This window comes from Canis aureus, chromosome 4 (genome assembly GCF_053574225.1).
Source record: "Canis aureus isolate CA01 chromosome 4, VMU_Caureus_v.1.0, whole genome shotgun sequence".
NCBI lineage: Eukaryota > Metazoa > Chordata > Mammalia > Carnivora > Canidae > Canis > Canis aureus.
This window is the reverse complement of record NC_135614.1, coordinates 85,083,489-85,107,451: the sequence shown is the minus strand read 5'-3', so window position 1 is coordinate 85,107,451 and position 23,963 is coordinate 85,083,489. Positions and strand designations below refer to the sequence as shown.

General features: G+C 36.0%; 1 long non-coding RNA gene across 1 annotated transcript in view; it reads left to right on the top strand.

Moving 5' to 3' along the window:
- The first annotated feature begins 234 nt into the window (after positions 1-234).
- The window catches only part of LOC144313068 (uncharacterized), a 49,688-nt gene continuing 25,959 nt past the window's right edge, over positions 235-23,963 (top strand). Inside the window, exons 1-2 of the long non-coding RNA XR_013378787.1 lie at positions 235-478; positions 5,919-6,000. This is a non-coding gene — a long non-coding RNA (uncharacterized LOC144313068). The remainder of the gene's footprint in view (positions 479-5,918; positions 6,001-23,963) is intronic.

The window sequence follows — 23,963 nt, the reverse complement described above, 5'->3', positions numbered from 1 at the left end:
CCCAGGATATTCAGGAGGAAGCAGGAAGTGAAGAAAGTAATCCCATAAGGCATGTGTTTATCACATTACAAAGATATAAGAGAAAAGAGTAGAAATATTTGAGAAAAGAAGTGTGCACGAGGGGATCCTATGAATACTTAGATCACAAGAGCAGTGAGGAGTTTTTAATACCCTATGTGAGGTCATAAAGAATTCCTGGAGAAGTAAAATCTGTAATAAGATAAGATTCCAGAGAGTCATAAGTATGTTTCTAGGTAGAGAAGAAACTTAACGAGCTTAGCATTGTGGGGCATAATTATCAGACTTTAGGCTTTCCAAAAATGTCTAGTGTAACCTTGGTAACCATTTGAACTGTCTTTGGTGCTGAACTACACAGTTTGGGGAAGACGGTATTTTGTTCTCCCCCTGAAACAATGGGACTTTCATTTATTTGGAAGGTCTCCCTCTTCCCAGGATACAGTAGTTCTCAATATTCTTGGTAAGTAAGAATCACCTGTAGAACATGTAAAAAAAAAAAAAAATTCATGAACAAGCCCAAACACAGAACTACTGAATCCACATCCCTGTTGTTCCATCAAGATAGCATCACCTGTCTTTGCACATAGAAATCTAGTGTTTGGAAGTGTGAAGTTGTTTGTTTAGGGAGGGGGAGAGAGAGAGAGAGGGAGAGAGGGGGGGGAGAGGCAGAGAAGGAGAGAGAGGGACAGAGAGAGAGAGAGAGCAGATATTAAGTAGGTTCCCTGCCCAGCACAGAGCACAACATGGGGCTTGATCTCACAACCCTGAGATCATGACCTGAGCAGAAACCAAGAGTTGGATGCTTCACTGACTGAGGCACCAGGTGCCTCAACGTATGAAGTTTTTAACTTGTGAAAGGATTTCAATCTAAAATGGAGCCAGAGAAAAAGAAATGGAGACGTTCACACATACAACCCTCAAAAGAATAGAACTTAAGAACTGAGAAACTGATTTCCTGTAAATGCCTCATTCACAGAAGACAGAGTCTTACCTCCTGACCCATGAACATTAAGAATTTCTCCCCCTCCTCAAGCCAGTGAATTTCCTGCTTGGACTCCAGCTGGACTTCCCCAACTTTGTGGTATTTGCCCACAAATACAGCTTGCCTCAAACCCTCAACGGCTTTGCCTGTGGCTTGCTAGAGCATACTTGTCCTGAATTGCAATTCTGCTATTCCCAAACATACTCAATTTCTGGCAATACTAGATTGCTTCAGTTTACTTCCTTATTTAAGTTAACAAACTCTTTATTTCACATAATAGACTTACTTTAATTGCACATTTTCCTAAATACTTACTAAATGAGTTTCTTACAAAGAAAATGCAATGTTTTATATAAATTATTTAAGTAATGACATTTGGATATGGTCTCTTTATATTTTCTCCTTAAAATTTTTCCTTAAAGTAGTAGGCATACTGGACCAGGAGATTACCTTTAATTGGGTAATGTTTCCTAACATCTGAGCTCATTCTCATAGATCCTAATATTGTTCTCCATAGAGTCACAAAGTGGAGTAGGAAGGTAATGTCCTGGGAGTTAGGGAAACTGGCTCTGCGGGTAATTCATCTGGCTGGGTCTCAATTTCCTTAACTTCCCATCTGTAAAATGAGATTATTTTCTCAGTTTTGTTTGTATAGTGTCCCCGTGTCTATCATGAGGCTTCAACCAATATGGTGAAAGTAACCTGACACAATGAAAACACATCTCTAATGTAAATTGGCAGATATGCTGACATTTAGATGTCATCTCAAACATAAAATATATCAAACTAAAATCATTGCCTTTCTGCCCAAACCGCTCCCCATTATGATTTCGTCTGTTCTGTCAAAGGTCTTTCCCTTCAGTCATTCTCATTCTAAATTTTGGAGTCAGCCCTGACTCTAAATTCCCATCACATTCCATATGCAGGTGCGTGGCCCTATGCAGTTTTAGTCACCAGTATTGCTCAACTATTTTATTTTATTTATTTATTTATTTTATTTTATTTTATTTTATTTTATTTTATTTTATTTTATTTATTTTGTTTTATTTTATTTATTTTATTTTATTTTATTTTATTTTAATTTTTTTATTTTAATTTATTTTATTATTTATTTTATTTTATTTTTTGCTTCTTATTTTCTTTACCTATTCTGCTATAATCACTTTTAATGACTAATATATGGTGACACAAAATAAAATTTCCAATTAAACATTTTTTAAAAAATTTCAGGGTGTCTGGGTGGCCTAGTTGGTTAAGCATGTGCCTTCAGCTCAAGTTGTGATCCCAGGGTCCTGGAATCAAGATGTTGGGCTCCCTGCTGAGTAGAGAGCCTGCTTCTCCCTCTCCCTCTGCCCCCTCCCTAACCCTGCTAGTGCTCTCTCTCTCTGTCTAAAATAAATAAATAAAATCTTAAAAAAAAAAAAAAATAAAGTTTCATTTTCTAGGCAATCCTGATGAAATACCCAAACCCTTGAGCCTAGTATTTCAACATTGTCACAAGCAAATGTCTTTGAGGTTGCTTCATTAAATGGTTATGATGGTTATTAGCAATTATTTTTTAGTTAAAGTCAGACACTATCCAATCACCTTGATTCTATACAATGATTGAATTTATTTGTCACACTATTATCACCAAATGAGATAAACTTAGGAATGAGGAAGCTGAAGTTTACCCCCTTAATGTCATACCATTTTGATCAGAGTGAGGATTTGAACCAACTACCTGAGTCCAGGCTGTACTGGTAACATTGCCACTCCTATAGGTTTTGTTTCATTTTGTTTTGGGGTTGTTTTGGTGTTGTTTGTTTGCTTTTCTCTGAATGCTTATTTGTCTCGGTGCATCCTACATTTAACATACACTCCTTGCTCATTATTCTCTATTTGGGCCTATATATCTGGAAATGAGCCCAAGTTCAGGAATGTTATGCAAATCCAGTCGTGTCAGGTTTGCCTCTGGTGGTGTTCTCTTTTCTTCTGTACATTCTATTTAGTGTCTCTAGTAGTCCCTTGGTATCATGCCAATGATACATTTTATTGGAATGCACCGTTTCCTGTGTTTCTTATTATCACATAGGAATAGAGCACATGTCCTATCACCAAAATGTCCAGTGCAGAGAGTCTTAGACATAGGGCTTTTCAGTAAAAATGTATGGATTCATGAAATCACATGTACTAAAACAAGTTACAAAATCTACACAAAATGTGTTTGACAACTATACTCAGTCTGTGTTGTAAACAGAAAATAAATAGCTAGATAAAGTAAATAAAAGCCGTAATACACATTTGAGAATTCAGCACTGTTCTCTACCTGAATTTACAAAGAACATTATTTTCTAATATTGGATTGATTTAGGAACCATAAACGTCAGCCTGTTATTTTGTGGAGCAACAAATAATCCGCATTACAGACAGTAACTTTCAAGATGAATTTACGCTGATTATTTTCTTTCTTGATGTGCTATTAATATTGGGTTTTTCTGAGAAAGCCAACATGTTACTCTTGAGAACAGTCAATGGAAAATAATAGAAAAAGTACCTTATTTAGTATTGCTAGAGTTTCCTAACAAATTTATGTCAATAAAAAATATGCTTGATCAAAATAACAACAGGGAGTAATTTAAAATGGCTTTGCTTATATAGCATAGAATAATAGTCAAACTTTATGAACTGTTAAGGGAGTCTTGAATTTTTGACCTATTAACTTTAAATATGAGAAATCCAATAACAGAGTGGTTAAGTAATATGCTGGAATTTACCAACAGAAACCAATATAAGCAGAACAATTCTAGTTTAGAAATGATACCCTCTATTCTGTTATTATGACTTACTGTTTTTCCCAATTCTAAATCAAATTTGAAATTATTTAAAATCTCTTCATGTAAGTTAACATTTTTTTCTTTTATTTACACTTAGTCATAACATGGAATAGTTTGAAAATATTATCACATACTTTATGTTTTTTCTGCATTCTATTGAAAACATGAAATAATTAGACCTATTTTTAAGATTTTCTATTTATTCATTATTCATTTAGAGATTTGACTCCTTGCTTATTTAAAATATTACCATTTATATGCATCCTCTTCTTCAAATGTGAAAAAAAAAAAACATTGATCTATTTGTACAATCTACCCTCCATATCATGGCCCTCACCATCACCCTCTGTGTCAATTCCACAGGGTGCTGTAAAATGAACTACAGGATTAATAATGATTCTTAAAGTTTTATTTCAAATCTCTAAGTTCACATTTTTAAGTAAATATATGGCAATTTGATTCTCTTTGTAAATTTTTACTTTGTTTGAAAAGTAGACTTCATACCTCTTTTGTTTTGAATATAAGAAACCCCAGAGTTCAAGAATTCGCAGGTGAAATTTGTCAGTGAAACAATAAGAGTAAAAACGTGGCTGTGCTTGAAGGCAGACAGATCACGAGACCAGGCTGCTGGAGAGTTGTTTTCCAATGACTCTAGAGGGCTGCAGATAAGAGGAGTAAGAGCCAGTGTACCGGGTGCTGAATCAAAGGAATCTGGAGAATACTTGAAATTCAATGTCCTAGTCAGCAGAATTGGGTTGGTGAGAGGAGCTGCTTACAACTTCTTTGAAAGAACACTTACTATAAAATGATTTTTGCCAAGGCATGTACTGAGATGTCTTCCTTATAGAATTAAATCTTAGGTGATTTAGATAGGTCTTTAAGTATTTCCATCATTCTCAAAATCAGTTCTCCCCCATGATGTGCTGAATCACACAGAATTGCTGATAATTGACAATTTTTGACCCAAAAGAGCAATTTTATGTGGTTCAATCTGTAGACATAAACTAGTTCATAGTTCCATGTCTATTATCATATAAAAATCCATCTTCATGATCTGTTTAGTTCCCTAGTTCTCATTAATAGGTAATCATATTCCTGTGGCAAATAACTGGTAGGTCAATTTGAAGATACAACTGAAAAATGATAGGACTAAGTTTTAGAAGAAACAGAAAAGGCAAGCTTGTTAACATATCGTAGTAATAAGTGAACCAGTAAACTCAGTTAAATCAGATCAAGGTTATGCTGACATATGGATTAACTGAGACCATCAAAGTGCTTCTACGTCAACGTTGTGTGTACGTGTGCGTGTTTAATTAGTACATCAACAATTGCTGTCAGTGATGCTTTGGAATCTGTGTTCAACATTCATATTCAATTGCCTTCCATAATCATTCTATTTCCACTGTTTAGGTTTCTGATACTCATTCTGCAAATTTCCTGTCCTCTTTCCCCTTAAATAATTTCTAGGCCTTTCATATTTCTTTCCTCCCACTCCCAGTGGAATTTCTTTCATTAAAAATACTCGATTGACATTGCTAGTGAGATACACTTCTAATTTTTCCTCCCTATGCCCAGCAGTCTGAGACTATTCAAATTGTGATAGCACCAGTTGCACCAAAAGAGATACATTTGGGCCTAATTAACTTTTGTTCATTAAAAATGACCTTGTTGCAGTGAAAGGGGCATTAGACAGCCCCAGCCTTCCGAGAGATACATTTAGAAACAGCAAAAAAGGAAAGGATCTTTTGGACACTTCTGAGTCTTCCAGCCATGGAGTGTAGATAACATTAGATTCTGGTGGTGTTGTTAACATTATCATCATTAATAAGATGATCCATTTGTTTAAGAGTGTAAATTGCTGCTTTTCCCCAGGGAGCACTTACTAGGGAGATTCACTATCCTGAGATATTAATGTCTGTATTCCTGGTAACTAAGCGTATTAATAGGATATGTGGAAAACAAAAAGTTCCATGATAATACCATATACTGAATTAGGCAATATTAAATTACAGTACATTCTTTAGAAAGAGGGGAATTTTGAAAATATAAGTTAATTGTGAATACTTGTATTTAATTCTCTTTGTTTTCTTATTTTTTCATAGGTCAAATATACGTCATTTTCAGTTTTTTTGCTTTACTTTTATTGTGACTCTATGAAGAGAAGCGGGACCACAGCAGGATTTGGTAAAATCTACTTAAAAATTACTTTAATTCACCACTAGTTATAGCTCTCTTAATCTGAAAGAGGTTAGCTTACGAAGACAATATGTATTCTTACAGACTCCCTTTCCATATTTACTTAGATTTATTTTTTACAGTCGTGTGTGTGTATATACATATATATCATACATATATACACACATATATAATATTCAAAATCATACAATTTTGAGGGTTATTTCATATTTGTAAGCAACCCTCCTCACCTTTTTTGCTTTCTGCTTTTTACTTTTTTCCTCCCTAGTCTTCATCATATGTAAAACAAATGCAACAGACCTGCTTATGAGCTCTCTCAGTTATTATGTGGGGATGCCATGTGACCTAGTAAATATGAGTCAAATTGTGGTTTATACTAGTGTAAAAAGGACTACATGGTACGTCATTAAAAATCTTCACACTATATTTATACATGAAATAGTTTTAATTTTGAACTTGACATTTTTGAAATACATTTACTGACTCAAATTATAGGTGTGTATATACATACCTTATATGTGTATATAAAATAAAATAAGATTGTATGTTTAACAGTAATATAAGCTTGAATTCAAACTTCGAGCTAATATTTGCTGAGATGGATGGAAAAAGTCATAGAAAAAATAATGCTAAAAAAAGAAAAAATAATGCTGATTAAGAGGACGCTTTTTTTACTTACATTACAAGAAATATTATGTTGTGGAACTGGATGGGTCTCACTAACGTTTACAGTGATTTCCTTAGTCATCTTGGATAAACCAAACTACTTCTCTGGGCCTTAGTTTCCCTTCAATGAAATAAAGGGATTAGACTAGAATCAAGGCTCTCAAACCCGGATGCATATTAAAATTAACCTGAGAGCTTCAATAAACCTATATTCCTGCCCAAGTCCAATGATCCAAGTTTGTCTGGAGTGGGTTTGAGCATCAATATATTTTAAAGCCCCCACACATCTTATAAAAGTGGGTTAAATGACGTTTATGTCTCTTGCAGTTCAAAGAAGTCTGAAAGGAGACTAATAAATTAGATGTTGATATGATGCAGCATTTAGAAACCAGTGAACCTAAAATATACCCTTATGGAAAACTTGAAATGTGTATGCTATCGAAAAAAAAGATAATTCTTATTCATTTCTTACTATTATGCACCACTGCCTGTGAGCATCAGCATGCGTTTCTAGGAATAGATTCCGCCCGGAGTTTTTAATGACTGAGGCATCCCACACTTGCCATTCATCAGAAACACATGCCCTGTGGGTAACCACTGTACAGTCTGCCTTCTTATGAAAAGTAATAGCAATCCGCTAAAGCAGTACAGTGAGAGCTACAGAACATAAGCTTATTGTTCCAATTACTCTTCAATTCTTGGAAGAGGACAAGGGAAAATAAAATCTAGCCTTGGTTTATGTTTCAAAGATATTTCTCCGCCAAACAGAGGTATATGGTTGAGAAGATGAAAGCAAGAATTTCAAGGAATCCACAAGATTCAACTTCTTCCAATGCATATATTTAGCTACAAAGAATGAAACAGTACTCTAAGTTTAATATGGCTGTAACTTGAAAGAAAAGTAGGGAGTTAAAATAAGGAAAATAATCTTCTTGACAACTGTAAAGGAATTCAACACATTTTTTGTAAGTTTTAATTAAGCTTTTAGAATGAGTGTCAGAATGGTTTTCTTACTTAGATAGCAATAGGTAATTTATTTACATATTACATATTATCACAGGTATTTATGTTTACATGGTATAATTATATGTACATATTATAGATATAATTAAGATATGTTAATATTATACTATCTAATTTCAATAGATGGCCTTGTTTCCCACTATAAATTATTATTAAAATTATAAATTATTCAGCTATCACTGAAAACAGCCTGAACACTGAGTAGCTTATACAAAGGATTTGTTTCTCACTTATGTACTTGTGTGTCAGCTCTGGGTCAGCTGAGCTCAATTCAGATCAACTACTTGACTCTAAGCTGTGGTTGGGGTACAAGTCCTCACCATATGTATCCACATTCTGGGATCCCGAGTACCTGAGCTATGCTTTCTCATGGCAGGAGATAAAGCTCAAAAGAGGAAGCTGAGACATCATGCCTCCTGAGGTCTCACCCTGCAACAGGCATGATGTTATATCAACACAGATTTTCTTAGCCACCGCAAGTCTAATGCATAAGGTGGATTAATAATTTGCAAATAGCACTTCATTGTATTTTATTAGTTTATTCACCCATGCTTTCAATTATCCATGCAATCATCCCATTAAAAATATATGCATGTATACTAAGAGCTGGTTATGGTTTTGGCACAATACAAAGCACTAAAGATACAATAGTGAGAAAAATAAAATTTGAGAGAAATGAAAGACTATCTGCAAATATTTTGTAGTGACAGGGATCATCATGTTTGAAGGAAATTTCAGAAAGAGAGATAAAAGAGAAGTGTATGAGCTGGAGTTGAGAGGTGGTGTCAGATTATTCAAGACCTCGTAGACCATGATAAAATTTCTGAACTTTTACCTAAGGCCACTGGGAAACTGATGAATTTTCCTGATGAATGAATGAAGCTGATATATATTTTTTTGCCTTTTGAGCAAAAGTATGATATGAAATATTCATATTTCCATTTAAAAATATCACTTTGGATTCCTTTAAGATAGTAGAAGAAGAAAAAAGTCGATTTGGAATTTGTTCACCCAAGAGACATTTTAGCCTGTTCCGGTTTTATACTATAGAAACAGATGCACTGGAGAGAGATTTTGAAGATAAAACTCGACGTACTTAGTGAAAATTTAGTTGTGCTGTGTGAGGGTGAGAGAGATTCAAGTCTCATTCTTACAAGTCAGGCTTACACAACTGGGTATATAGAACCTTTAGAAGTTTCTTTTGGCACATTTTCCTCTTTTGTTCCCTAATTATTTCAGTTTGCATGGCTGCTTGATCATGCAGCTCCATATTCAATTATGTTACTATAAGGTACTTTCTTGTCCATGTATCAGAAACGAAGTACAATATTTTTTAAGCAGAAACTAATCTAAAAATATCATATATGATCATTAAAATCACTTCAAAATAAGCAACTCTTACAATAAATTAAAACTTATTGCTAATATATTAAAGTTATCACAAATTTAATTGCTAAAAAATCACTATAAATTATAAAAAGAATCAGTCCATATGAATTATTTGATGTTCCTCATGTTGGAATACAGCCACATTAAAGCTATTTTTGAGGGGGAGTAAGGACAGTTATTAACCTTCAATTTTAGGTCACAGAGCTAGAAGGGCGTAACATGATTTTCCAGTTCATGCTGATCACTACTTGAACAAAAAATTACATATTTATCTCTTCACATACACCTTTTTTTTTTTTGAAATTGGGTTGTCCAAGTACATGGGGAAAAAGCTTCTTATTATTAATTTGGATAGTTATCTATGTCATACATTCTCCTGAAAATCTTTTGCTTCAGTAATTTTTAGAGCTCAAATAATTCATTTAAGTATAACTCAAAGTTAATAGTATTATTATATTAGAGAGCAGGTAATTAATCAATTATAGCTTGATACTGATCTTGTTAATGTTCATTGTCAATCTCATGGTGTAGCAACACACAGAAATCATTAGATTACCAACATTAATGTATTTTCTGAGGGAAAATCTATTTTGCGGTATTTATTGAATTCTTAATATACTACATCATGGCCTGTATTGGCATCGATGATACATTAGCACCTACTCAAGGACTTTAAAATCCAACACATATAGAAGTCTAAATAATTTTCATGTTTATAGCATGGGTTCCACATTTTAATTCAAAATGTTAGGGTTGGGATCCCTGGGTGGCGCAGCGGTTTGGCGCCTGCCTTTGGCCCAGGGCGTGATCCTGGAGACCCGGGATCGAATCCCACATCAGGCTCCTGGTGCATGGAGCCTGCTTCTCCCTCTGCCTCTGCCTCTCTCTCTCTCTCTGTAACTATCATAAATAAATTAAAAAAAAAAAATCAAAATGTTAGGGTTACAAACATGGATTAATTCTACTCAGGATTATAAGATTGTATTATGTCCTGTTGACTATTATTATTTATGAAAATTTAAAAACATAAATCATAGTTTGAGAAGAATGATAAAAAAAAAAAGATGTGAGCTTCTCTGAGCTAAGGAATATAGAAGAAAAGCTTTGAAGGTAAATTTGAAATCAAAAGAATGACATTGAAACCCAACTGGACTGTGATGCTGTTTTTGTAACTTTTTGGTAAATGTCTTCATTCCTCCAGCCTTCATTTTCACTTTACAATAATACTTCCAAAACCAAGATTTTTGAGTGTCGATATGCTCAGGCTAGGAACTAGAGCCTTCAATGATTTATCTCAGTACTGAAAATCCTGCATTATAGTTGGCACTATTAATATCCATCATATTTTTTAGAAGAGGAAACAAACAAAATTCACAAACTTAGTAGAGAGCAGAGAGAAAAGTAACTCACGCTAAATTCGGAGTCCATCATCTAAACATCATAACAAGATATGAGTATAAGATATTGATCTCAGAGGCCTCTTTTGAGTTCCCAAAGAGATTGAATAAAAGGGCAGATGAGGGTCAAAACATCCTGACATTTGCTCTTTCTTATATTAGAAATAGAATAAAATGTCCCTGAGACCAACGTGTCCTAACTAAAAGAGAGAGAGAGAGAGAGAGAGAGCAACACATTTGTTATCCATTAATCTAAAATTAAAATGTCCAACAAAACATTCTCAAAAGTTTTCCTGATACCAATTCTGACACGTGAGATTCCCATGCGTAGCACACTTTGGCCAGCTGGCACCAGCCAGGATGAGTTGGCGCAGGCACCACTGCTCGAACTATGTCAGCAAACGCTGCAGCTTTCCCCCTACTGATCCCTATTAATCCCTTCCCTAGCAAAGTTTGCCTTAAAAATACTTAAGTTCCAAAAGCATTCATCTCACCCAGGCTTTTAAATATAAATCAAAGAAAGACTGAAAAATGAGGTACCAAGGAAGTGAATACCTAAAGAAGGAAGGGGGGAAAAAAAGGTGAGCATAGGTTTTGAAATATTTCAGAGACTAACTCAAGCTGGTTTGTACAGTTTCTCTTTCTTTGGGTATTTTTTATGTTGGAAGAGAGTTTCCTGTTCTCACAGAGAGAACTACTGAGCAAAGTAAGCGGAAAACAAGGAAGAGAGAGAACAGTCCTTTTGAGACTAATACTTTTTTTCATGTATTTATACTTATTTTTAAAGTCAGTCTTTTCGGAATGGAGTCTAACACTATGCAGGAGTTCTAAAAATTCTCAAGAAATATATTGGCATTTTCTAATGTGTAGGATTTTTTTTTCCAGATTTGTTGAAATATAATTGACAAGTAACATCATGTAAGTTCAAGGCTATGACCTGATGACCTGATACGTATGTACATGCCAGGAAATAGTCGGTGAACACATGCATCACCTTGCATAGTTCTCATTCTTCAAGTTCCTGGTGAGGATATCTAAGACCTCCTCTCGCTGAATTTTGAGTATACAGCACCGTATTATTAGTTAACCAGTCACCATGTTGCACGTTAAAACATCAAATATTATTCATCTTATATAACTGACATTGGCACTTCTTTAACATTTCTCTGCATTTCTACACTTAACCACATTAAGTCAATAATTGTGATTAAGTATTCATGGTAGACCTCATTCTGCACGAGGGCATGAGATCGTTACACAAGAATCGTTCTTTTCCACTAAGATTTTACTAAATTTGAGAAAGACAGCCCTTGTAGACACTGGAAAATCAAGTGACAATACCAGTATAAGTTGAACCACTGAATGGCAGAGGATAATGAGTGTGTGTCCCCCTAGGCCCAGACCCACTATCTTCCAAAGCTCATCCTACCACAGTCCCTTCAGAAGTCAAGGACTTCTGTGCTTTGGTGAGGCTCACGAGGGTCTTTGGCCGAGGCAAAGAGGCATTTCCTGGTACTAAGCAGAACAAAATCACAGCATGGGTGCGCATCTTTCTGTTGAAAGAGTCTCTGGTGACATATGGGAAATGGTTGATGGAAACCTTTTTCTTTTTTTTTTTTTTTTTTTTTCCTGTATGAAGGTGAAGCCCTGCCAGTCTCTGTTTAGGGGAGGTAAGCTGCTACCTTGACGGGGGAGTTAACACTGTCAAGCCATTACTTTATCTCCCACCCGTCTGGCTCCATAAGGTCCTACTGTCTTTTGATGCTCTCATCCAAAGCCCTACAGCCCCCAGTTTTGACCCTCAACTTCCTTCATGGCCTCCATGACCCATCATCTTCTCCACCCCATTCAGATCCCATATGACTCCTCTTCACTCTTACATGGGCCTCTGATGTTTCTTTCTTTTCCTCTCCATGCTCTTTCTAAAGTTTCCTAGGGGATTAATTGGATCTTCGCATCCCCTCTGTCTGCACTACTTTGACTTCAGGACCTGGTTACAATTCTTTTTTTAAATACAAGTTGTGTCCTTTTCTTGCCATTCCTGCTATGATAACTCCAGGCATTTTTCAAGGTACTTCAACCCCTTCAAATGAAAAGGGAAGGAGTAGGACATATACAAACACCACGATTAATATTTCAAGATTGTTTTCTCTTTAAACGAACACAATAGGATCTGCGGTTTAATTATTTCCCACACATCATGCTCACAGTTCCGGTGGCCTGCTGAGCCTATTTTAGCATCTGTTCTACGTGCATCTAAACCAAAAAGTGTTTACACCGATCCTTCAAACCTGCTACTCTGACTGACCCACTATCTCCTCTCGCCTTCCTCCTATAGTGTCAGATGCCTGACCTTGGTGTCTGACCTTGAGAAATGACAGTGGTACTTTCTATTCCCATTGTCATCATAATTACCTGGCTGAACTTCTAGTGACTTCTTAAGTCTTTAATCTACTTGCGTCCTTTCCACACTCAAGTGTTCTAAATGTATCAGTCGTGGCTGTTGTATCAGTATGTCCCTTATTTTAAATATTGTCATACAAATGCAGGCACATAAAAAATAATATAAAATAGTTTCGAGGAGCTTATGCTAAAGGAGAGAGGATCTTTCCTTCGTGTTCTGGTCCCAGTCCATTTCTGACTCAGCAATATTTGTTTGGACATAGGCCTATATTGGGGGATTACACAATTAAATGATATTTTCTAAATTAGTAATTTAATAGATCATCTTGAGGCCCTTTGTGAAAGAGGAGGATTTAGTTCACAGATTGAAAACCACATCTCTCTCCTCATTCAATGAAAATGATTATTTTAATCATTTTAACGCCTATCACTTTACATTTAAAATATACATTGCATTTGAAGAATTTCTGCCTCCTGTTTTCGCGATATCTGCCTTCTTTCCCATTGTGTCCCCTTCCTCTCTTATCTTGGAATACTTCTTTATTTTATTTTTATTTTTATTTCTTTTTTTACTGTGGTCTTTTTCATAGTGCTGGTTCTCACAGATTTTCTGTTTAGCTGAAGTTTATAGAAATATCTTTTTGAAAATGAGGGTCCCCTTTTAGTTCTTTTTTCTATTATGACATTATTCCTTTGATATCATTTTATTAGTGCTTTGGGGGAAAAAAAAGAAGCATAGTAAAAGCTTAAACTCAATGAGCCATCTCGAAAGATAAACAATCGTACTAAACTCTTCAATGTACTTTTTGTTCTTAAACATTCTATGACGCCCTGGGTTCTAGTGCCGGGGCCCATTAGGGAGCCCTCCCAGATAACCAGCTGTGAGAGAAGTAATCAGGACCCGGCAAAGTAAGTAAGGCTGTGATGATTCACAGCAGCTAAGTTAACTCATCAGCATTTTCCTGACCTGTGGTAAAGGAGCCAAAACTTTATAGCCAGATAACCAGGCATTGGACACAGGCTGCCCCAGGAGGGAGCTTGATGGGTGTGTGAAGTCTGCCACCAACACCCCCCAGCAGAGGGACACTTGATTCTCATTCCTAAGGGTGGGTCTCAGCTGCTCAGCACGGTATCAACTCCAACCACAAAATCCAAAATCTAGACACGGAATTCAAATCTGTGCCCAGAGTCTCCTTAATATGTTTATCAAGTTTCATTCCCCAGAACTCCGCAGTATGAATCCAAGTTATTCTAGGGAAACTATAATACACCTCATCGTTTCACAATCCTTCTTTGTCCTTCCTGTCTATCACCCCTTCTGATCTCAGCTCGGATGTCATTTTAGGTAAGAAGCTACTTCCAACCAGGCAAGTCACAGTGGCCTTTGCTGCCTCTGAATCCTCCTGGAATACTTGAACCTAGCTAACTGCATTTATGTCATTTCCTTGTGTTATAATCACTAGAATATAACTCTTACCATTAGATTGTGACTTAAAGTCACAATCCATAATAGTTATTTAAATATTTATTAAATGATCATTAAAATGAGAAAATAATGGAAGGAGAGTAAAAAACTTAGACTATGTAAATAAGGCTGCAGACAAGGAGACTGGGTTTGATCTGGGTTTTCAAGCCCTTAATGAATAGGCATGACTTTCTTCATGTCCTGGGAATCCTGAGGTTACATGAGGACTTGCTACTCTGTACTGCTTGCAAGGTTGAGGTCCTGGGCTCCAATTTTTAACTGTCATGTGACCTTGAATATGTTACTTTCCAAATATCAGTTTCCTTGTCTCGAAAACATAACATTTCTTGGTATAAGGAGGATTAAATGAGAAAACATTTCAAAAATCATCACTTTCCGAACAATTACTGGTGGAATCCTCACACCTGCACCAAAAATGCACCGTTGAGGCACCTGAGTGGCGAAGCCTGTTAAGAATCTAACTCGGTTTTGGGCTCAAGTCGTGACTCAACCTCGTGATCTCAGAATCCAGAGATCCAACCCCGGGTGGAGCCTCACAGCAGGCTCTGTGCTCAGTACGGAGTCTGCTTCACTCTTCCCCTCACCCTCTCTCCCACCCTCGATTCTTCCCCTGGCTCCTACTCTCTTTATCTCAAATACATACCGACATACATAAAACCTTCAAAAATATGTATCTTTAAGATTAAAGAAATTTTGAATGTTTTGAGCATTGATTTTTTTTTCAAATTTGGTGATTTATTTAGCGTGTTTATGACTATTCAGATCAATTAACATATACCTTTTTATTGTAGCAAGAACACAACAGGAGACATACTTCCTCGATTTCTAAGTGCAAAATACAGTGTTGTTAACTACAGGCACAACGCTGGACAGCAGATCTCTAGAACTTATTTATCTGGCATATACTCACTGAACAGCTCTTCCCCATTCCCCTCCCCCCAGCCATGGCACCTGCCATTCTACTCTCTGTTTCTGAGAGTTCAACCATTTTGGACAGCTCATGTATAAGTGGAATCAAAACAGTCTTTGTCTTTCTGTAACCGTCTTATTTTACCTAGTATAACGTCTTCCAAGTTCATCTATTTCTTTGCATAGGGTAGCATTTTCTTCTTTTTGAAGCGTGAATAATGTGCCACATTTGCTTTATCCACTCATCTGTTGTGAACATTTCAGTTGTTTCCATGTTTTGATCATTATGACTAATACTACAACAAACATGAGGGTCCAAATGTCTTTCTGAGACCCCAATTTCCATTCTTCGAGGTATATACCTAGATGTAAGAATGATGGACCCACAGATATTTTTATTTTTATTTTTTGGGAAACCTCCATATTGTTTTCCATGGTGGCTACACCCATGTTGTATTCCCAATGATAGTGTACAAGGGATCCCATTTCTCCACATCTTCACCAACACTTGAATCTTTTCTTTCTTTGTTTTAGCCCCTCTAAGAGGTATGAGGTGATACCTCATTGTGGTCTTGAATTGCATTTTCCCAATGATTTCTGATGTTAAATTCTTTTCATGTACCTGTTGGCCATTCATATGCTTTTTGGAGAAATGTAAATATATTAAGATTTCTGCCTGCTTTGTAATCAAGTTTTTTTTTTTTTGGTTGGTTTTTATTTTATGTTATTTCCTGTGAAGTTGTAGAAGTTCCTTATATATTTTAGGATATTAACTCCTTGTCAGATATATAGTTTGAAAATGTATTTTCCCATATTATAAATTGCCTTTTCATTTTTTTGATTGCTTTCTTTGCTGTGTAGAAGCTTTTTATTTTATTTTTTTTTTGAAGCTTTTTAGTTTGATGTAATTCCACCTGTCTGTTTCTGCTTTTGTTGCCTGTGCTTATTGAATCACATCCAAGAAATTATGGCCCTGATCAATGTTATGAAATTTTCACCAATGTTTTCTAGGAGTCATAAAGTTTTGCATCTTACATTTAGGTCATTAGTCCATTGTGTTTTTATTTTTATATATAGTGGAAGATAAGAAATCAATCTCATTCTTGTGCATGTGGCTATACACTTTTCCCATCACCATGTACTGAAAGGTTATCCTTTCCTCATTGTGTGGTCTTGACACACTTGTTGAAGATGATTTGATAATTATGTGTGGGGTGTTTTTTTGGTTTTTGTTGTTGTTGTTGTTTTTAGTTTTCCATTTTGCTCCATTGGTCTGTCTTTATGGCAATTGGCATGCTATTTTGATTGCTATAGCTTTGTAACATGTTTGGAAATCAGGAAGTATGAGGAGCCTCCATCTTTATTCTTCTTTCTCAAAATTGTTTTGACTAGTCAAGGTTTTCCATGATTTCATATGAATTTTAGGTTTTTTTTTTAATTTATATAAAAAATGTCTATTTATAGGTATTGCTGTGAATCTGTAGATTACTTTGGGTAGTATAAACATTTTAATTATATTGTCTTCCAATCGATAAACATAGGATGTATTTGCATTTATTTATGTCTTCTTTAACTTCTTTCATAAATATTTTGTAGATTTCAGTGTACAAACCTTTCACTTCCTTGGGCATTTTATTCTTTTTAAGCTATTTTAAGTGGGATTCTTTCCCAATTTCCATTTTGGATAGTTTGTGTTAGTGTACAGAAACACACTGATTTTTGTATATTTATTTTAGTGCCCTGCAATTTTACTGAATTTTTTAAAGTGTTTATGTATGTGTGTGTAATATTTAGAGTTTTCTACATATAACCTTATATCATTGGTGAACAGAGAGAATTTCACTTCTTTCTTGGGATGCCTGGGTGACTCAGCAGTTGAGCATCTGCCTTCTGCTCAGGGCATGATCCTGGGGTCCTGAGATTGAGTCCCACATTGGGCTCCTTGCATGAAGCCTGCTAATCCCTCTGCCTCTGTCTCTGCCTCTCTCTCTCTCTCTCTCTCTCTCTCTCTTTCATGAATAAATAAATGAAGTCTTTTTTTTTTTTTTTTTACTTCTTTCTGTTTAGGGTGACTTTTTTAAAGATTTTATTTATTTATTCATGAGAGACAGAGAGAGAGAGAGAGAGAGAGAGAGAGAGAGAGAAGCAGGGACACAGGCAGAGGGAGAAGCAGGCTCCATGCAAGGAGCCCAATGTGGGACTCGATCCCAGGACTCCAGGATCACACCCTGAGCTGAAGGCAGGCACTAAACCACTGAGCTACCCACGGATCCCTTCTGTTTAGAGTGAATTTTATTTCTTTTTCCTACCTTGGTCTATCCAGGACTTCCAGAACTATATTGAATATAAGTAGTAAGAAAGGCATCCTTTCTTGTTCCTGATGTTAGAGGAAAGGTTTCAATTTTTACTGTTTAATATGACATTGACTCTGAACTCTTCATATATGGATTTAATTTTGTTGAGGTAATTTTTTTCTAATCCTTTTGTGTTTTGGGGTGTTTTTATCATGACAGTGTGTAGAATATTGTCAAATGCTATTTCAGCATCTTATTGAGATGATCATGAGATTTTAAAACTTTATATTTTTAATATGTTGTATCACAGTAATTGATTTTCTTATGTTGAAATATTCTTGCATCCCAGTGTTAAATCCCACTTGGTCACAATGTTTGATCCTTTTAATGTGCTGCTGAATTTAATGTACTGCTTTTTTTTTTTTTTTTTTTTTGAGGATTTTTGCATCATTGCTCATCTGGGATATGGACCTGTAATTTCCTTTCCTTATACTGCCTTCTTCTGACTTTGGTATCTGAGTAATGTTGTCTGTATAAAATGTGGTTGACAGTGTTCCCTCTTCTTAATTTTTTGCAAGAGTTTGAAAAAGAGAGAACAATTAGTGTTAATTCTTCTTTAAGATTTTGGTAGAAAGAGATGCCTGGGTGGCTCAGTGGTTGAGCACCTGCCTTCTGTCCAGGGTGTGATCCCCAGGTCTCAGGATCGAGTCCCACATGGGGATCCTGGCATGGAGCCTGCTTCTCCCTCTGCCTGTGTCTCTGCCTCTGTGTCTCTCATGAGTAAATAAATAAATAAAATCTTAAAAAATATCTTGGTAGAAATAGTGACATCCTCTGGTGTTGGATTTGTTCATTGTTGTTTTTCTTGAGACATTTTTGTTCACTGATTCAATATTTTTATTAATTACAGGTCTGTTCCAATTTTCTATTTTTGCATAATTAAGTATTAATAGGTTGTATATTTTTAGGAATTTATCCCTTTCTTTCTATAGAATCAGTTGTAATATTTCTTCCTTCATTTCTAATTTTTTATATCTGAGTCTTCTCTTTTTTTTCTTGTTTAGTCTAGCTACAGGTTTGTCATTTTGTCCATCTTTTCAAATATCCAACTCTTAATTTCATTGATTTTTAAATATTTTTTTATTTTTTTTAAAGATTCTATTTATTTATTTATGAGAGACACAGAGTGAGAGAGAGAGGCAGAGACACAGGCAGAGGGAGAAGCAGGCTCCATGAAGGGAGCCTGACAGTGGGATTTGATCCCAGGACCCCAGGATCACGCCCTGAGCCAAAGTCAGACACTCAACTGCTGAGCCACCCAGGCATCCTTTAAATTTTCTATTATCTATTTTATTTATCCTTTGATATTTATTTCCTTCCATTTGCTAATTTTGATTTTTTCCTTCCTATTTTTTAGTCCCTTAAGGTATGAAGTTAGGTTGTTTATTTGAGATATTGCTGCTTTTTAAATGTAGACATTTATTGCTATAATCTTTCCTCTTAGTACTGCTTTTGCTGCATCCTTTAAGTTCTGGTATGCCATGTTTGGTTTTCATTTGTCTCAATATATTTCTAATATTTCTTTGGGTTTCAGGTTTTACCCATTGATTGTTCAAGAATGTGTTGTTTAATTTCCACATATTCATACATTTTCCAGCTTTTCTACTATTACTTATTTCAAGTTTCATTCCGTTATGGCCTGAGAGGATATGACTACAGTCTATTTAAATGTGTAAAGACTAGTTTTGCGACCTAATATGTGCTCTCTTCTGGAGACTATCCTATGCATAAGTGAGATGAATATGTATTCCCCTGCTACTGGGTGGAATGTTCTGCAATAGCTCCAGTTGGTCTATAGGATTTTTCAAGTCTACTGTTTCCTTATTAATTTACTGTCTGTGTATTTTCTCCATTCTTGAACATGGGGTACTGAAGTCTTCTATTATTATTGTATTCCTATCAATTAGTTCTTTCAGTTCTGTCAATGTTCACTTCATGTATTTGAGTACTCTAATGTTGGGTGCATATATACTTATAATTGTTATATTTATCTGATGAATTAGAACTTTTGTCATAAAGTCACCTTCTTTTTCCCTTGTGACATTTTTTGGCTTAAAATCTATTTTGTGTAACATAAATATTGCCATCACTTTGTACTCTCTGGTCTTATGCCGGTGGAATACTAACTAGACAGATTTTTTTTTAAGAATCTATAATTACTTTCCCTATCTGTTTTCTGACTTACCACAAGGTTGGATGTTGGAGGATACTCCATTCCTTTCCCTCTCTCGGGAGAGCAGCTTGAGGTTCTATACCTTTTCCCAGTTTCCCAGAGCAATGCCAGCTGCAGCAAGCTGTCCTTTACTTTCTTTTGTTCTTAGCTGCCCCCAGGCATACAAACTATGCCAGTCCTGTCAGCAGTCTGGATAAGGTAAAACAGAAACTACAGCCTTGGGCATTGGAGTCAAGCTCCACTCTTTCTCCTCAAGGAAGAAGTCACAGGCAAGCTGATTTCTCTCAGTACAAAGTTGTGTGGGCTTGTGATAGGGAAATAGGTAAAATCAAATTACTCTTTTTATCTCTTATGTGAGACTATTCACAGTCAACTTTGTGCTACCTGAGGGTACTGTGACCTATTAATAGGAATCTGAATTTCTCCAAAAGTTATTTTGGCCTGTAGATTGTTGTTACATTAGTACTTCGGGGGGTGGGGATGGGAAGAGGACTAAGACTTTCCATACCATCATCTTGGATTACTTTTTGCCTAAAAAATTGCATTTGGATCATTCATTATCTTCATTTTCCATATTTAGTACAGTCCATGAAAATAATCTTATAGGAGAAAGATGGCAAATAACTTATATCCCATGTACCATTCCAGTCAGTAGTTGTTGTCCACCAGAGCAGGAAAAGGAAGATCACAGTGAGTGAGCAACGGCTGCCATGGTCATAGGATAGGGAGATCTTAGCATGCATGTCAGACACATGCTATTGCTCTAAAGAAATGCGGCCTACCAATGTCTCTTACTAAGCAACAATAAGGATTACAAACAACAATATTTTGATCATAACATCTGGCTGATACTGAACACCCACTGTGTTGATTAGCACCCCAGTGAGGATTAAGAAAGCTACGTCAAATATACTATCTGCCTCATTCAGTTTTCAGTACAAATTAGAAACTGTTACAGTCATTACTCTTGAGTTATCCGAAGTTTAGAAAGGTTAGGTAATTATCAAAGTCGCAAGCCTAGCAAGATTCAAATCCAGGTTTGTTTTATGACACACACCATATCACCTGCCAAATAACAGCATACACTGAAAACGGTGTTTCACAATTTTTAAAGGACTTTCTCATAACCCACCTCATTTGTCATGTAAGAGATCTGTAATAGGGTTGTGGTTGACAGGATAGATGATACCACTCATCTGACTTGTCAAAGGAGATCAAAGGCTTTTCTTCAATTGATATACACACTGCCTGAACCAGAAGCAACCTGATATAATGGAAAGAGTCAGAACTCAGACATGTTATTAACTTACTTACCCATTCATCTTCCATGCAAATATACTTTCACTGTCTTCCGTGTCACAAGCACTGAGCTTTAATTCTCATTTTGCCTCTTCATGTCTTTAGATTATTGTGTAGTTTACTGCCTCATGATTTCCTAATATCAGAGCAAGGGATACCCTACCTACTCAAACAGATCCTGATGCAAATTCTCACTAATGCATGATTCACTCATTAGAAAAATATCCCATATACACAGTTGCCATTATCACTCTAATAATCTTTTAATTTTAAAATTGTGGACCAAAGAAACCCACACTATGTAGTTCTCATTATTTGCCCAATAATAATGTAAGTATTTTAGAAACAAAGAACACATTTAATCCCCATAATAACACTGCAATGTAGTTACTATCATCGTCACCATTTTTCTCTTTTTTGCAGTTTTACAACTGAAACACAGAGAAGTTAAGTGACTTTCTCAAGATTACATACTCTAGAAGTGATAGAGTCTGGATTCTAACCCAGAGATTATTTCCAAACCATGCTCGGACCCATGATTTATGGTGCATCATAATGTTCAGAAGGTCAGATTAAACGGAATAATAAATGCACACACCTAAGAAGGAGTTTAAGACATAGTCTATATTCAATATGTTAGTATCCTTCCCTTGTGAGCCTAGGTTTTATAACTGCAAAGCTGTGGTGCTGTCACTGTGCCACACTGCCTCTTTAAATAGTGACAGAAAGGAATGCTGTGTCAGAGGAATTCTAAACAAAGGATTCTGTAATTCATATCACAAAAATAGTCAAGGAGAGAATATGGTTTCCTGCAAGAAAAAATTCCCTGGAGCTTTTTCTCCCTCTCCAGTCTGCATTTTTATAATATCAGGTCATTGAGTATGATTTTAGTGACTCATGTTCATACACAATTTCAAACCTAGGTAGTTAATGAGACAATAAATTATTTAGCTGAAAAGAAAAAGCAATATAGATTCCCATTCTGCAGGGAAGCATCTTGGAAATAAGAAAAACTTCGCTATAAGAATTTGTCTTTTCCTTCCAGTTAATTGACTATTTATTCAGAAGGTTTTTGAATTCAGAATGCATAAAAAAGTATGTATGTGTATAATAATTGGCCTCACTCTTTGAGGACTAAGGTAATTCACACTTTCTTTACTCATCCATCCATCCATCCATCCATCCATTCATTGAATAATGTATTGGGTCAGGGTAGGCTTCCTTCACTATCATTTGCCTAAACTCTATTTCCTTAGGAAACAAAAAGCTGACAATTGTAACATAATTCCAAGAGCTCTAGAATATTCTGACTGCTCCAGGATATAAGCCACATTTAGTAATTCAAGAATAAGACCAGATCACATCAGTAAGGTCAGTAAGAAGCAATACTTCTTTTTCTATTGTGTTCCTTAAATGGGTAACAAATTGAAAGCTACCGTGTCATTCATGAAAATGGAATCAGAGACTGCCTAATTCTTCTAAAACATATCTTGAAAGAACCATAATGTTTCATTTTTCTGATTTTCCCTACCAAGAAAATCAATTAGAAATACTATTCTCTTCCATGTAAGCTAAAAGCTCCCCCTACTGTTGAAGAAACTCTTAAAAAAATAACCTTCAATTTTTCTTGTTGATCAAATCAAATAACCAAGGCTTTGTTCCACAAATAGGACGAAAATAGAAGGGAAAGTAGAGTGATGGTGGTGGCGAGAGGGAGGGGGGAGGCAAAGGTCAACCTCCATGTCAGTCAAAGATCATATAGATTGAATATGAGAAAGATGCTGTAATATTTTGTTCCCTCAGTCAGTCTCATTTCATATATGTCACAAACAGTGTGACCATTTTATCATCCTACATAGGATCTCAGGTTTCAAGATAGCTTCTTTCTATAATATATCTCTCCAGTGAAAGTCAATTAGTTCCTCAGATGTTGCACACAAGAATTAAATGATTTGTTCTAAATGCTACAGGAAAAAAACTAACATATTTTGGACTTAATGAGCAGAGGAACATCTCACGTTCAGTCAGATTATGAGTCCTGGAAGACAGATAGCATTAGTAGAACCCAGGGAACCCCTTACGAAGGAGTTACATTTCTTAGCCCGGGTCTGTGACAATGACTGGAGTGCAACTGGTTTATTGGGTAAGAATCCAGTAGCAAGAGAAGAGAGGGGGATAAGGAAGGAAGAAAGCCAGAGAAGCTTGCCTTATGAAAGATTATTGCTGTTGGTGAATGAGGTATGGTCATGCTAGCGAGCTCCGACGGATGTAGCACACGCCTCAGAGTTACCCTCTTGGGGGCAAGGAAGCCAACTCTCTCTGCAATGGGTTGGTGGCTCCTACATGACTCAGGCCCTTAATTGTATGACACTCCAAACATGACTGGAGCAGGTATGCATGTGCACCTGGCCAGAAATAAAGCCCCCGGAGAGCCACAGGTGTCTGCTGTAGGTGGCCCTGTGGTACACAGACGTGAGTTTGATGGAGTGTCAGCCACCTCTGGGTTAAATGACACAGCAGATTATTGAAAAAAACCTTTTACTCTTTCTACATTAAATCATACTTATGGCAAATCGAGAATGTCTTTGGAGCTCTTAACGATTTGTTCACCTGAACCTGGAGGTTTATAGTCCGTATCACATAGGCAGTGAGGCTTACCAGGAAGCTTTGCAGACTATGGACTGGGGCACGTGGAGGTTCAGTAACTCAGAGCAGAAATATTTTGAATAGTAACAGCCAGAAGGCTCTTTGGTTGTCATTACACTGTTGTTTTTGTTTTTTGTTTTTTTCTTTTTTTGCATCTGGGAGGTAATTGTTTACATTCCTCTGGCCATTGCTACACCGATCAGATT